This window comes from Centruroides vittatus, unplaced genomic scaffold (genome assembly GCF_030686945.1).
Source record: "Centruroides vittatus isolate TY-2023 unplaced genomic scaffold, ASM3068694v2 contig_401, whole genome shotgun sequence".
Classification (NCBI taxonomy): Eukaryota; Metazoa; Arthropoda; class Arachnida; order Scorpiones; family Buthidae; genus Centruroides; species Centruroides vittatus.
Window position 1 is genome coordinate 1,695,815 of NW_027122216.1, and position 10,574 is coordinate 1,706,388.

A 10,574-nucleotide genomic window follows, 5' to 3' on the forward strand; every position below is an offset into this window, starting at 1 on the left:
AAAGCCGAACCAATTAATACAGTTAAACCTCTGAACAACGGCCACCCTCTCGGTGGCCGTTGTTCAGAGGTTTAACTGTATTAATTGGCCATTGCTCAGAAGTTATTTTGTATGCATTTTTGTTTAAAAAAGTTCTTGAAAAACTGGCCGCTGTATAAAGATAGCGGTTATCGGAGTTTAAACTAAAAAATACCGCATTTATTTCTACTTATTTTATCTCAATTTAATATTTTAAATATATAAACTTTAAAAAATAATGTATTTTAAAAAATAGTGTATATATATATATATATATTTTATAAAAATATATAGAATTTTCCTTTTCAAAATAAAAATAAATAAAAAATCTTTGGATAATGCCTAACGATTTTATAGAAAATGTATCTTAAAGCTTGTTTTAAAATTTTATTTTGAAAACAAAATAAAAAATTTAACTGATTTTTAACATTTTTAGAGTATTTGAAAAAAAAATTATTTTTATTATTTTTTGAAAAATCGTTGACCCGATAAAATCCCGAATCTGGCGCCATACAACAGCCATTATTTTGTTGGAATTCTTCCACAGTATTACTATGACTCATTGAATTTTATCTATTATTTTTTATTCGTTTTTTTTAAAGAAAGGTTTCTATATTTATTCACTTTAAATATATTAAAAATTTTATTTTTTGAAAGAATTTAAAATAATAATAATAATATTTTATTTTAACGACAGATGGCACAATGTTAGTTTAAGCGCCACCTCAGAATAAGAAACATTTTCAAATTCAAATTTTTGTTATTTAAATAAATAAACAATATTTAAAATTTTATATTTATTTCTAATTATTATTTATTTTTTTAATTAATTTTCTTATCTTAAACATAAAATAATTTAACCATTTGACATTTGAAAGTAAAGGAAGAATTTAAAGAAAAAGTAAACATAATTTTTTTATTTCGCGCTTAATTTTAAATAAATTTTATTAAATAAGTTTATATTCAATCTTATATCTTTTTTAAATTAAATTAATTATAATCATCTATACAAAAAACCCCTATTTAAATGTACAAATTATAAAATTTCAATGGAGAATGCTTTAAAAAAAACAAGTTGATTTAATTATAGTATACTGTCAATTTAATTAGAATTAACTTAAATTATTATTATTATTATTAATGATAATTAAAATCGATTTAAATATAAATTTTAATTAATTTTAAGCTAAAAATGTGTATTTATTTATTTATTTATTTATTTTTTGCACGATTTTCTTAAGATAATTTAGTTATTGTCAGTAATTTTACAGTCAAATATATAATATAATATAATTAAACCTTTAAAAATCGAGATAAAGTTAATTTTTATGCGGTTTAATTGATTTATAACGACATTTTAATGCGATAAATCAATTTAATATCATCAACAGGTGATTAATTTTAGTAGAATAAATTAATAATAAAGAATTTGAGAAAATGGAAAAGAAAATTTGTTGGCATTTTATATAAAAATTGAAGTTCTAACGAGTAATTTTAGAAAGCGAAATGATGTGGATCGGAGTCGACATTAGCAGCTTTTCGTTCTTAATTCAGGAAGTACTCAAGTAGATATAAAAATGTCTTCAGTGACAGGATGTGCAGCTAAAATCCTGTAAGATTCAAACCAAACAGTGTGACAGGAAACTATGATGTATGAGTAAAAGAACGTAGAGTGTTTCAAGTTTGCGCCAGAGATCAAGAGAGGTGAACCATCAGAATTTCTTTGGTTCCAAACAGGATGTGCTGAATGCCATCTTTTTGATTGATCGCTCCATTACTATAAGAGTTAGTGAGCATGCAGTGTGATACTTGAATTACAAATACTTTTCTTTAACTTAGAAAAACTGGTAGGCAAACATTGACTCTGGTAAAAGTGGTTTCTTAAGTGACTTCATTAAGTGATGCTTCTTATAAGAGACTTTCGATGAATGGTGAGTAATTGCGAGAACTTCAAGATTAATACTGTTTACATTCGGTTATGTTAGAAGAAGAGGTGTCATCAACTTGTCAGACGAATTGCGGTAGTTCGGATAAAAGTAGTAGTGCTGTCACCTTCTCTGAAGGATACCTTTTTCTTTTTTTTTTTTTTTCTTTCTTTCCTTCTTCTCCTCCTCCTCACCGAAACGTCATCTCTTTATACATTATTTAGAGACGAAAGTGTCAAATTCGTAATTTTATGTGTGACTTTCCTTAAGTTCACTTTATTAAATTTTATATATTTTTCTTGCAAATGGCTAGTTTGATCATTTATATACATTAAAATGCCTTTGTTTTTTACATGTATATCATACATTTCTATAAAGATATCCGTATTTTACAACACATTTTTGATTATAAAGGAAAATAATATTTTTATTTTTTATATTATTTCTAAATGTTGCTTCGAATTTAAGACGCATCCCAATTTAAAAAAAAAAGGAAAAAAAGGAAAAATTTAGGAAATAAATTAAATTAAACTACAAATTTAAAGCGCATTTCCAATTTAGAAAGAAGACTTTTAGTGGAAAATTGGCCTGTAATCAATAGTAAACCTCGAATTTAAATCTTCTAACTTCGTTTTAAGTTCGTAAACATGCGAAGAAAATGCGACTTAAATTCGAAATAGATACTATATTTACTTAGAATTTATTATTATTTATTACGGATTTATAAAATAACATTATAAAAGGTACGAAGCAAAGAAAAATTTTCATTTTACTCATTAATTCAAGATTATTATTTTTTTTTCCATCTCTCGCTATCATTTGTTTGAAACGAACTTCAAGAGACTTAAAACTTCTTCATTACTGAAGAGTTTCCTACAGAACTACAGACGAAAAAAACTGATAATATTTAACCATCAATTGAAATATTTATAAGTTTCTTAATTGGGAAAGAAGCTTTTAAGAATATGAAAAGCCATTACTTAAAAGATACCGCAATAATAAACCTAAGTTGGGAGGAGCTTTAGTATCCATCTTTCATCGTGTTCCACAAGTTTAATCAAAATCACTAATCACTTTTAATAGTTGAATGACCCCCGCATAAAATATATAAGGTTTTCAATATAGGACTATATATTTTCTTTACGCCATTCCTTAATTTCTTCTATTGGTGGCAAAGAGTTTAAGGGCGATATAACATGTGTTTCGTTATTGGGAGTGGGGAAGGTGCAATATTTCTTAACCATCGAGTTATTATTGTATGTGACATTTTCAAAACTGGAAAGAATCGTCATTTAGAAGATTAATGTCCTTCTTCTAAAACTTTCTATCATTTCTTTCGCTTCGACGATTTTAATATCTACCAGGAATTAAAATATTCACGAAATATGTTCAAGTCATCAATTTTGTGACTTTAAAAAAGCCGAAGGATTTAATTAAATATAAAAAGAACTTCTTTTTTTCTTTCTCTATTTTGTTGATATGTCAGTAAAAGGAATTTTTTAAAGTATTTTTTTTTTCTTTTACGATATTCCGAACGAATTGATTTTCGTTATAGCGAATTTTCTTCCTGTTAATTAATTATAATTAATTTAAACCTTTTTAATACGTTTAAATGTGTATAAAAACCCATTTTTTAAGGGGAGAAGCTTTAAATTTTATATTGTTTCTAATAATCTTGTTGTATTATTTATAACTCTTCTCTTTATTAACGTATACACTTTCGATTTATTTATTTAAAAATGCGTATATAATTAATTAAAATAATATAAAATATGACAAAATATCTTATTTTTATAATTATAAATGTATTTTAAACGAAAATAAAGCTAAAATTAATTAATATTTCGATGTCTCGTTGTGTATTTTGAGGAGTGAAAAACGTTAAGAAATTGTACAGAAATTATGGAATATGATAATATATTAAATTGGAAAATATTATATTCAATCGAAATGATTCTATTACAGATTTATTAAATCTCAAGAGCAACGTAAAATATATTGAATTGAAGCTTATGAGAAGAAAGCTAAATGGAAAGTGAAATGTGATTGGAAGATTTACAGCTTTCTTGTCACTTTAACTTTACGATCTCCATTAAGTACTTCAGTTTGTTTAAACTTATCCAAAAATTGAAGTTTGTACAAATTTTCAAGAATAATTTTATTCAATTAAACTTCAGGAAAGCCAAGAAGAAGAAGAAGAAGAAGGAAAAAATATATAATTAAGTTTCGTGTTTGAACATTCATCACTCGTTTCCCCCCTTTTTTAAATGCTGTTTCCTTTTATGAGGATTAACGGTGCTTTTAATTAATTTAAAATTTGAACATTTATAAAGTAACCATTACATAAGTAAGTTAATATTTACTTTATATACATAATTACAGTAAGCTAACTTATATATCATATTCTCAATGTTTAAAATTCGAAATGAATTTTGTTATTTAGGGGGGAAATGTGGTAATTTTTAAGGTTTTTTTTTTTAGGGAAAATGATATTTTTGTAAGATTGTAACACGTCAAAGAAGATCAGAATGCCGTAAACTTGAAATAGAAATTCGAACTTTTAGAAAGTTCTTCAACTTTCTTCGCAGATTTTAATGGTTACGTGAGAATAAAATGAAGAAATTTGAAAAGTAAAGGTTTGTCACTTCAGAGAATTACCTAAAAAACAAACAGAGTTTATGTCCCGTAAAGAGAAGTGATTGTTTAAAAAAGATTTCTCTATCCTAGATGTAGTAGAATTAAGTCCACAATCCATGATTCATGAATGGAGAGGCATCGAGGTCCTTCATCATTAGAAGGGTGTGGTGATGCCACGTGACGCGATTAGCGAAGACACCTCGGCGTTAAGTGTAGCTAGTAGTGATATATGGTGGCAACATCGTTCGCTTCTCCTTGTGGTCCATATGATCAAAAATTTAGCGAAATGACACCTGGGCATTACGCCTCATCTTTTCTCTTCGTATCCAAGTTAACGTTGTACTTCATCACAGATGTTCAACGTCGGAGTATGGCTAATGTTTTGGATTATAGAAAGTTATTATTAGTATGTTAATAAGTTAGAGTAATAAATATTACATGCAAATGATAAATTCGATTTTTTAAAAGAATTTAAAATCTACTTCAAGAGGAAATTTACCTCATATTTTTTGTAATATGAACGTTTTCTTGTGCGTTACAACATGAAAGTTCCATTGCAAAATATAACTTCTTAACCTATTTATTTGCTATAGAAGAGCAAACTTAAAGTATTTTTATTTAAATTTTTAATATTAAACTTTCTCATAATACAATCATTTTTATTATTTATTATTAACCCCATTTTTTATGAATAAAATTCATAAAGAACTATCCAATCTCTTCTAACATTTTTATTTATCAAAATATTTATTTTAAACATTAATTTTAAAAATCTACTTTATAAATACATAAAATTAATTATTTACTTTTAAAATCTCACAATATAAACGTAAAGATGTAAGATATTAAATATTTAAATTAATTTTTGTTTGTTTATATTGATCGATGTAAGATGAAAATCGAATATTTTTATTATTTTATATAGGAAAAAAGTTTTATAATTCCCAAAAGAAATTGCAGAAACGAAAATAAAAAAATAATAATAATATATATTAGTAAAATAAAATAAAATATCCTCGAGGTATTTGGATGCAATTCAAATCTTCAAGTATTTCTATACACAAATCAATACATAGATCCTTTAATTATACCCAGAGGTGGAAGGACAATGTCACGCATCTTTAAGGGAAAAAAAGGGTCTGTAATATAAAAATTTAGATTCTTTTTATAAATATTTTAATGTAAAAATGTTAAACTTTGCATAACTTTCCTTAAACTTTTATATAAGAAGTCACAAAAATGAAAAAATTCCATGTAACAAGAAGATTAAAATTCCATATCAAATATTTGTTAACGTAAAGAAAAAAAACAACACAGACACACACAATTGATTCAGTCTGATTAAATTAAATTATTTAAATTTCAATTCGATTAAATTAATTAAATATATCGACGATATTTTAGACAATAAAATAAATAATTTTAATTTAAAATTGAATAAATTGGTGAAGATTAAATTGAGAGTGTTTCTTAGACAGGAAAGTTTGATATACTTTAATTATAATTTCACAATTATTCGATAAAAATAAGTTTTAATAATTATAAAAAATATTATTATTATTATAGAAAAGTTTTCGTTATTTTTTAAATTGAACTTCAAAATGATGTAAATTATCATTATCCTTTGGGATTAAAAAAAATTATGATACATCGAGAGCAGCATCTCATTCTTAATTTTCAATAAGTGCCTGCATCCGTTAACGGATTTCCTTCTTTCCGTGATTAATTTTTTAAATGAGAAAATGCTATATTTAGAATAAATTAGTCTATATTAATAAAAAGATAAATTTATACTTCTTTACATCAATTTAATTAACTTAGTCGCAGCATCAGCACCGCATCATTACTCATCCATCAAGAAAAAAAAAAAAGATGCTGTTCACCTTGTTTCGTTAATCAAATGTATCGTCATTTGTTTAAAATTACAGGTTTTTATTAATTACTATACGAGTTTTACAGTTTCACGCACATATTTTTTTCTTTTTTTCTTTTTTTTTTAATAATATCTTATTCAGATATATCATTTTTATATGAAACTAAGCGCTGATGATTGACTGATGAATTTCTCTTCTCTTCCGAGTTAATTTATAGATTTTTCATAAAGAATTTTAACAATTTTTCTTTAATTTAACGTAATTCAGAAACTCATTAATACAAATTATCATAAAGTTTAATTATACGAATAAATTCCGATATCGTAAAAGCGAAGCACGAATCTAATGATATCTTATTTTGCTTTCGCGCGTTGCAACGCGACCGTGTCGCATCGCTATCGCGTACGATAAAATGTAAATTATGCCGTCATTTATTAATATCCCTTATTATAATTCGATTTAATGAAGTATGATAGTATAAATGAAGCGTAAGTAGCGTGTTATCAGATTAATTCAATGATCTATCCTCATCTTCAGCATTAATGGTGCTTCTCTTCGTAACGCGCGAGGAGTGAATTTTAAACATTATGTTATCTACTTTTTATATAATAATTTAATGAAGTATGATGTAATAAAATAAATGATAACACATTTTATTGTTAAATTATCAAGTAAATTTATCAAATTATATTCAACTTAACCCGACAATAATTGTTCTCCAAGAAGAAAATCGCTTTTAAACGTGGAGTTTGAGACTCTTGTTAACGTTTCCAACAGCAATAGAACGAGTTAAACAATGCAAAAAGTGATTTTTCCAATAAATTTTTTATTCTTTAAAATATGTATTCATTAATTACTGGGTATATTTTTGACTTCAAGCACATTTCGTGAATGGAATAAGTTCAACTCATTCGTGTTGCAAGTAAAGTTTGTTGTGGAAATAAGCTGCCGAATACACTCACCAGGAGCGAAACGTGACCAGAAGAATCATTAAAGCAAAGAAAAAAAGTGTAATTTTTATAAGTATCATATCAAACCATTCCTTAAAGCAGTAACTACCACACCATCTGGAACAAAAATGATCTGTAGAGTGAAAATTATTCGATTAAATGTCATTCACGGTTCCAGCAGATGCTTTACCCGTTGTTTTTTGAAGATGTGGATCATACAGTTGCAATTGTTTAGCACAGCTGTTCTGGAATCGAAAAACTACACATCGCTCTACAACTAAACTGGAAAAAAAATAAATAAAAATAGGAAAAAAAAAGAAAACTTCAAAATAACAAATAAATCAACTTAATTAAGATAACAGGTTTTAATTTTAAGAAGTGAGAATTGTTAGAAAGGGAGTAGTTTTCATATCCAAGAAAATTCTCGCCCGAGAGAAGAATTAACCTCGTTAAGTCATTCTTCAACAACAAGTTAAGAAGACGAGTAACAAACAGTTCGCTTTGCTCTCGTCCCATTAAACAATTAACATTTACATTAGTTCGTAATTAAAGTACAGAAACAAGATGATTAATACCAGCTTCCCTCGACCAGCTTTAGCTTCTCTTTACTGCTTTGATCTGCTTTAACAACTCTTAGGTAATCTGGCTTTAACTTTCATCCTGTTGTGAAACTCAACTTTTGTTTTTACACTTCTTAATCTCACATTTTATACTTTGCTAAACTCTCTCTTTTAAATTGATTTAGTAGACTTTCGTCGTCTCTTAGGAAAAATACTAATGATTATTTACTTCAATATAATTAATCTTTGTCTACTTTTACATTTATCAAATTTATTTTAAATATTTTTACTCTATGTAATGAGGTTGAAGTTATTATCCGTAGTTAATGAGTTGCTTATTTAGTCATAACGAAATTTTTATTATTAATTTTGTGAATGATATTAATTTGTCCAATTAAAGATGCAAAACATTTTCTTCCTGATAACAGTTAAGTGGCTGAATATTAATATATAAATAATATATTCAAAGCATGCTCGATAGTGTAAGACAACACAAAATATTCATCCAAAAATTTGAGGATTTACAAGACTGAAAAATTTGTTTAAATAAGATTATATTTTTCCGTTTATAAGCCGCTTCCTTTTTAATAAACTTTCTTAACTTTATTAGATTTAAACCTTATTTTAACTTATAAAAAATGTAAAAAATTCTTCCACTTTTTAAAAACATTTAAAATTTAGATATAAATATTTAAAATAATTGGTTTGTTTTCGTACGAGATCCGAACTGAGGATCCTTTTTAATTTAAAACATATTCAGAAAATAAGATTTTTATTTAATTTTTATCTTATTTACTGATAAATTTCCGTAATTTTATTAGATTTAAACCTTATTGTAATCATAAAAATACTTAAAAAAACGTATTTAAAAATTCGACTTTTCGTACTAAGATCCGCATTTAAAATTAATTTTCTCGATAAATTTAGAATGAAGTTAGAATTTTTAAAACTAATTATTTTTAAGGCATATTACAATTAATTAAAAAATAACAATAACTTTAAAGAACAAAACTGTAATGAAGTAAGATATGATATAATGGTTTGTTTAATGCAGTCAAGTAGTAGTCACTCTTAGACGCTTCGTAAATATTTAAGTAAGAAAACTTTAAACAACATTAATAATTTGTAATGCTAAGTATATAGATATGGGTATAATAAGTAACTCTTGAACGGAGTTAATTCAATTTCACCTCTTCTAATCTTCTAAATAATATAAGAATTTTTTTTAGGAAGAGCATCGCATCAAATCTAATCACCTTAATTCTACGAAACACTCCGTAGAACATCATTTTTTCGATTATTAAATTAACCTTTATAGTTTCTAAATTATCTTAAAAACAATTAAAGAATTATCAATGTTTTTTGTAAGTAATATCGTTTACAAAGCGAAAATAAGGAGGAGAATAATAATAATAAATTTGTTTAGTCGCTTTCCTAACATATATCACCACACAGCTGCTATGGGCATTATATCCTAACTACATCCGTTCATTTCTACTCATTCACCAAAGCGACCGAGTAATAATGAAAGTCCGAAGAATTTAATAGGTATGCGGTCTATAATACACCTCACTATTGTTTTCAGTGACATTCGTTGCTGACATGTGCACAACGCTATTCGATTAGTGGAAAACTACCATCCGACATCTGTCGTCTATTGGACCAACGATTAACGGATCTAGTTAATGGAAAATGATTTCTCACGCCAGCAATAGAGGGAGACATTGTGCCTCATTACCTCCTCTACATCCCTTCACTCGCTGCTAATGGAGTCTGTCATTCAGTGCTGAGACACTGCGTTCAATGGTGTCTATTTGTCAAGCTTCTTTATGATCTTGTGCCATCGATACTCTGCTAACCGAACACCTATTCGGGTTAAGACAATGAAGTGATGTCTTTCCACCCCCTCTCACCCTCTTCTTTATTTTCTATGGAGTGGGTTTGGTTCGGATAATGACTGTTTTGCTACCTAAGATTTTATGAAGTCCACTAGTTTAGATAGGGTTGTTAAATTGACTTATTGAGTTTTACAAAGTTTCTTAAGAAAGTTACTTTTTTAAAACTTATTTTAAATACATCCTTTAAAAATTAATGATATTTTACTTTCTGAGATCAACGTAATTGCAATTATGAAGTGTATCATTTACATTAAAGTTACATTTACTTCCAGTCAACACTTCATGTCTCCAATTATCATTTCGTTTAGTGAAACGATATAATTATTTTTTTAAATTTATTTTACAATTCGATTTCTCTAATTAACTTCTAAAATAAAAAAATAAATTAATACAATTGTTTTAATAATTAAAGCAATTAAATACAAAAAATACTTTGTTTTTCCTGTGCTATTCCTTGTAAATTTCTTTTTTTTGTCAGGCTTGAATCAACGAACTATGACATTTAGAACATTTTTTTAAACGTAAAGTATCCTGAGGGGCGGGCTGTAATAAAAAGTAAAGACAGATCACAAATTAAACTTTCCTCTAAGGACTTGTGCGCCATCTTTTCCGAGTCTCTTAATTAGGAAGAAGTGAAATACTTTTTAAAAATATTCATACCAAATATATGAAGTGACAAATGTAAAAATCCCTCAACATTTATCAAAGTAAT

At 26.4% G+C, this 10,574-nt stretch overlaps 1 long non-coding RNA gene across 2 annotated transcripts; it reads left to right on the top strand.

The window, feature by feature from the left end:
* Nucleotides 1–1,514: 1,514 nt before the first annotated feature.
* Nucleotides 1,515–4,975, top strand: LOC136976580 (uncharacterized). Of its 2 annotated transcripts, XR_010880955.1 has the most exons (5): nucleotides 1,515–1,722; nucleotides 1,858–1,949; nucleotides 3,909–4,039; nucleotides 4,121–4,290; nucleotides 4,532–4,975. It is a non-coding gene; the product is annotated as an uncharacterized lncRNA (long non-coding RNA). The 2 variants fall into 2 exon arrangements; XR_010880954.1 differs by having other exon boundaries at nucleotides 1,515–1,949.
* Nucleotides 4,976–10,574: the final 5,599 nt, after the last annotated feature.